The 6,379-nt window shown below is 39.9% G+C and overlaps 1 protein-coding gene and 1 pseudogene across 1 annotated transcript in view; both read right to left on the reverse strand.

Annotated features, from left to right (window-relative positions):
• Nucleotides 1-6,379, reverse strand: part of sh3bgrl (SH3 domain binding glutamate-rich protein like) — a 51,543-nt gene that overhangs the window by 10,922 nt on the left and 34,242 nt on the right. The gene's annotated exons all lie outside the window — the stretch shown is intronic.
• Nucleotides 271-1,250, reverse strand: LOC132890315 (protein phosphatase 1G-like; annotated as a pseudogene).

The raw sequence follows: 6,379 nt of genomic DNA on the forward strand, positions 1-6,379 counted from the left end.
CCATTCACTGTCTCCTGAGTGCTAAATCACATGCACCTGTTCACAATCACAGCTCACTTATTTAAGGACTCTGTTCAGTTTGCTTGTTTGTGTAAAGCAACTGCTCAGTTTGGTGTCTGACTTTACCAAGCCATTGGAATATTGCTCTGGTTTGACTTTGCCTTTTTGATGTTGCCTCTGATTCCCTGGTGGTGCCACCTCTCCTGACCAATGCCTCTTTTTGATTCGGCCTTACAATTTGGATTTGCCTGAATAAACAAACACTCTCTCAGCTTTTACATCCAATTGTCATTGCCATTCTCTTCAGACACCTGCTCCTCAAGCTTGCATTTCTTGGTGTTCTCAGCCATATTCGTATTGGTGTGGGGGCTGAATGTGACAAATCATACAAATCATGTTGTCTCAGCCTGTGCCATCCCCAGATGTATCTGGTGTCAAACAGCTCTTCAGTGAAACCAAGCCGCTGTCTGCTGTTTGTTTCCTTATGCTTTCAATCTCGTTTATGAAGTCTACAATGGAGTCCATCAGAATCTACTACCATGAATTTATGCTCTTCGTTTGTCAGTACATTGACATCTGGTAATGCAGAAATCATCTGCTCCCCAAGTGGAAGGTTCTTATTCCTTTTGTAAGTGGTCCCCAGTGGCCCTGGAGAGGTTTAGACCTCCACTGACATGGCCCTCCATCATCACTTTGCCTCCTGCGTTCTTTATTCTGGCCAGCTCCAGTACATCTTCTGGTTTGTGATCATAGGACATGTCCATTGTTTGCCCCTCTTGGAGATGATACAGCAAGAGTCTCCAGCATTAGCTACTATTAGCTGCTAATCATGGATCAGAACCACTACAGCTGTAGTCCTGCTGTCTGAGCCAGGCTCTTCTTTGCCATCCATTCCTGGCAAATATTTCTTCTTAAACATTGATATCCTCCTCCTCTACAATGTTATCCACTTCATTTTCACCACAGTCCACTTCATCACTGCTCTCCCCTTTGTTTGATTCATCACTGTCCTCAAATAACTTGGATTTGGCACTTCCTGGTGTGGGTGCTGTAGAGGAGGAGCAGGAAGGACCAGTGTCCACTGTGGCTCCTGCTTTCTCCCCCTCAGAGGAGTCTCCAGCTGCAGAACTCCCCCCACAGCAGCCTGGTGCTCTCCTGCGTGCCCTTATTTTGGAGCCTCCAGCCGTCTCTTCCAGGAGACAGCCCTGTGTGGACAAGATAGTGCGCCTGCTCTCCTCTGCTACATCCATGAAGATGGCAAAGTAATCTGTCAGATATATAGGTGACAGATTGATGTAAAAGCTGAAAATTTATTCAGACAAACTGGCAGACAAATCCAAATTGTAAGGCAGAAAGCAGAATCAAAACCAGGCAATGGTCAGGTGAAGCACAAACAGGAAATTAGAGGCAATATCAAAATGGCAAAGTACAAAAAGTCAAACCAGAAAAGCAGACCAATATTCAAAAGGCTTGGTAAAAGGTCAGATACACAGAACAGAGCATTTATTTTTGCAAACACAATGGTTTTCTATGGTTACTGCTGAATATTATGACTTATCATAGTGCAGCTACTCTTCTAATTCCCCTTCATATTTCCTGCCATTAAATAATAATTAAAAAAATATATATAAAAAAACTCTGACCTTGGCCATGTGTGAACTAAAGCACTAAACTTGTGTATATAAAATGCTATCATGATGTGGTTTTGATCAAAAGCTCCGGATCAGAGGGATCACTTTCATGTCTTTGGACGATGTACCTGGTATTAAGCATATTTGTAATTCTGTTTGTACAACAAACATCAATATTACCTGAAGTCACCGATTTCAAATACATTCCCACCCACTTTAAATTGAGATATGAGTTACATAAAGGGAAAACATGGAGGGGGAAAAAAAAATCAGTACCCTAATACTGAAAAAGATAATCATTTTTAATTAGCATGTGATGTTAAGTTCATGACAGATATTAGAGACATAGTAAAATTCTAATCATGAATACAAGTTGGAAGGGTTTGCACATGCAGACTTGCAGTAAAATAAGCATCTCTTTTACAAGGCACAGTTTTCTACATCTTACTTTATATTCTGAGATAGTGTACATGAATCAGTGCTTTAGCTGTCTTATTTGGAAAAAATTCAAAATGCCTAATCTACATGCAATCCCCTCTGAAAGTACTGGAAAGGCAAGGTCAATTATTTTGTTTTTGCTAGACACTGAAGACATTTGGGTTTGAGATAAAAAGATAAACTTGAGACGACAGATCATGAATTCAGCTTTACATCAAGACGTGTGAAACAATTTAGGACACGACACCTTTTGTTTGAACTGGACAGAAATATTGAAATGTGATTGACAGTTGTTTCTTTTTGCCCAGTTGGATTGATTGTTTAAAAAATGAATATCTCTGAATTTCTACTCGTTTTCAGGCCTGGGTTTCATCTGTGAAAACATTTTTGTTAAAAAAAAAAAAAAGGATAATCCAACATGAAGACAAGAGAGCTGTCTATGGGAGAAAAGCAAGCCATTTTGAATTTGAGCAAAGAGGGGAAGATTGAGGTCAGAGCTATTGCACAAGCATTAGGCACAGCCAATAAAACAAATATTCGGAATATTCTGGAAAAAAAAAAGAAAGAAACCACTGGCATTGACTACTTTCACATTATCCATAATGCTTTGCACCTGGGGGGGGGGGGGGGGGGGGGGGGGGGGTGTTTAAACCAGGCGCTAGATTTGTTTACCAAGTTAGATAACCTCAGTCATTTCTTCAAATTCACATAGGGAAAAACGATTTTTCCTGATTTAAAGTTTTATAGAATACCTAAAAAGAGGCCAAGTGTAGAAAAGCGTGGTTAGACAGAATTCGCGTCAAAATTTTACACCGACAACACGTGACTGTGTACTCCACCACTGAAGTGTGCAAAAAAGTCTGATAAACCAAGTCACAAACCCTACAACCCCTGTCTTTGTGTTTAGTCATAAAAAGTGTGAAAACTAAAAAACATGGACAAGTCAAAGAAACCATAGGTGCTCAAGAAGGCAAATGGACTTGCTTGAAATTCTTGAAGACATTTCACCTCTCATCCGGAAGGCTTCTTCAGTTCTGTCTGACTAGTGTAGAGTTCCAGGTATTTTTCCTCTAGTGGACCAAAAGCAACCCTAAGGAGAGTCATTGAGGTCACATGGGTCAACCCTCTCAGTCATCCTGTAGGCGTTAGGGTCACTGGAGGCTGGGTTTGAACGGCGTTAGCAGCCTAGAGAGTCAGTAGGGTGATCTGTGGGTCATTGGCTCTCTGCTATCATGGGAGTCATTGAAGTCTTGGTGTGGTCTTGGTGTGGATTGGTATTCAGTTTTCTGGGAAGGTGTGCCAAGGACTGCATTGTAGGTGGCTGATAAATGGTGTCTCAGACCACCTCCTCTGTTCAGTGATGGTTGTTCCAGGTTGACAAAGATGGCTTTTTTTTACTCCCCTTTCAAACCACTGGTCTTCTCTGGCTAAAATGCATACATTGCAGTCCTGAAACAAGTGCCCTTTTTTATCGAGATGAAGATGGACTGCAGAGTCCTGGCCTGAGGAACTGGCTCTCCTGTGTTGAGCCATGTGCTTGTGAAGTGGTTGTTTCATTTCCCCAATGTACAGATCTGTGCATTCCTGCACAGCCATGTGCTGTGCATTAAGGCTTTACAGATTTCTTTAAGCTTTAGTTTAGTTAGTTTTGACACTTCTTTGAAGGTTTTAGGGAGATTTAAATTCAAAAGATTACTGTCAGTGTGCAATGCCATGTTGTTTTAGTTTGTTTATATTTTGGTTACCCCCCAAGGCGCAAAGCATTATGTACCCATAATTATGTACCCATGTGAAAGTGGTCAATAATAACAAACGGATATAAACAAGTCAGGAAAGGAAAACAGCAGTTGATGACAGAAACTTTGTGAGAGATGTGAAGAAAACCCCCAAAACAACAGATAGTGACATCTTCACCCCTGTTCTGTGGAGGCTGTTATGACAATCCACCATTCAAAGAAGGCATTGAGAGCAGAAATATAGAGGCCATACTACAAGATGCAAACCACTCATCAGCAGTAAAACTCAGAAGGCCAGACTGGAATTAACAAAGAAACACCGATAAACCACAAAAATTCTGGAACCAAGATTAATCGATACTACTAAAGGAATGCCATCTGTCTCTCTGTCTATGGAAATATGGATATGGCTGGATGCACATACTCCATACTTTGCACATGGATTGGTGACACCCCAGAGGGGCCCAAGACAACATTTTCAATTTTCCAAAGCATGGGATTAGTGCTAATCCAAGACACTACAATTTCCCATAGGCTACATGCTCGTGCTAACACACTGTGTGCAGCCTCGGCAGGGAATCCCCTCCTCAACTCACCTGACAGTTTCAATTGTATGGGACCTCGCAATCAGCGCTCCTCACTGGAGACTTCCACTAGGGCTGAGTCTACATCACTGAGGAGACGTGGGGAGCGATTTATGCCATTTTGACAGAACACAGTGAAAACGGATATAAATCACATGTGTCCACTCAACTCTCCACTGGGCCTTCTAGACCTGTGTTATACAAAGGTACCATTCAGAGGAAATCAGGTTCACAGGCAATAACTACTATTCTCTACAAAAGTGACAGAAATGCCAAAGTGTGGAGAAAGAAAATATCTGCTCATAATCCAAAACATACAAGCACAGTGGAGGCAGTGTCACGGCTTGGGCTGGCATGGCTGCTCCTGCAAAGGGCTCACTATTCTTTATTGATGATCATCAGACCTTAACCAAATTGAGACTACATTTCAGCTGAAGAGGAAACTGAATAGAGAAACCCTGCAAGAACTAAAAGAAGTTACGGTACAAGCCTAGAAAAGGATCACAAAAGAATAAAGCAACAGATTGGTTGTCAGTAGGTCAGCAGCTTGATGCAATTAGTGTAAGAGCGATACAACCAAATATTAAAATGTTATTTATTTTAATCCTATCTGTGCCTATGCTTTTGCTCACTTAAAAATTGGGTGCCATGTTCTAAATTAACATATACAGATGTAAATATCAGGAAATGAAAGCTTAAATTCTGATCCATCATCTCATTCGTCTTTTGATCTCAAACCCAAATGTCTTCAGTGGGGTTTTTTTTATTTGGGGGGGGCACAATTGGCCTTGCCATTCCAATACTTTTGGAGGGGACTGTGTACAAAATGTATAGGATATTTAAAAAATCCCTCAACAGCTCTCTGTTATGCCAAGTTAGACATGATCAGCACTATTAAGTGTAAATAGGAATATACTGATTTGATATAATTAGCATGCTTTTATATATTTTTTTTCTTATCCAAACCACTGATGTATTTGTGCCTTGAACGTGTGAACAAATGGCTGTCCTGAAGCTACTACTATAATCTTTAATATGTCACATAATTTGGCAACAAAAGCTTATGGAGCAGTGTTTCCCCACACAAGGTCATACTTGGGCGAGGCACCCAGGTTTACTGGATAGTGTACACATTTATTTACTGGCATAAAAAGATGCATTTTATTTAACAGAGAGAGAGAGAGAGAGATTAAAGTTTAAGTAATCCTGTTAATAAGTCTGGCTGCTAGATAGTAAATTTTGTTGATGTAGAGTTTTTTCAAAAACTGTGCTGGATTAGTCGTCAAATTTTACAAGTTTATAGTACAATTAAAGTCTGTCAGAAGAGATACTAAAATTAGCATGTTCTTTGTAGAAATATATGGGCAGCATATGCTGTTCACCAACCATGACTAACAAAGAGAACAGTTCCGGGCAATCCCATGTAAATGTCAACCTCACCATGCAAAAATAAAGCAACATGTAATACATCAAAACCACTCCCAGAGATATCACCTAGGCCTGTATTTTACAGATGTGAACAAGCTGAACCAATTTGTAACCAACCTAATATGTCACTGTCAGTCTTTCTTTCTTATAATGTAAAACCCAAGCTAAAATCAACTTTGATCATGTACAATTCTATATTATTGCCACAAGCCACAGAAATGTATGCTAAAATCCGCAAAACAATAGCCATCCTAAATATTATTTAAGAACTTTGATAGTTTTAGCTGATATTTAGAGAGTTTTTCAAAGGGTTATGGTGGTTAAATTGCTGATTTTCTAAACATATGCCATGTCTATTTCAGACGCGTCACATCCATAACGGAATTTCGTCACATCCATAACGCTGACTTTTCCTTCTGAAACTCTACATGAAATACAAAATATTTTAAACAAAGATTTTTTAATATTCACCTTGGACCCCTCTATCAAATGGATATCTCCATTTCGACATTAGGTTTACAATTTCACAGAGTTTGATAAAAATGTACAGTCACCCAAGAAA

Source organism: Neoarius graeffei, chromosome 8, assembly GCF_027579695.1.
Source record: "Neoarius graeffei isolate fNeoGra1 chromosome 8, fNeoGra1.pri, whole genome shotgun sequence".
NCBI classification, from domain to species: domain Eukaryota; kingdom Metazoa; phylum Chordata; class Actinopteri; order Siluriformes; family Ariidae; genus Neoarius; species Neoarius graeffei.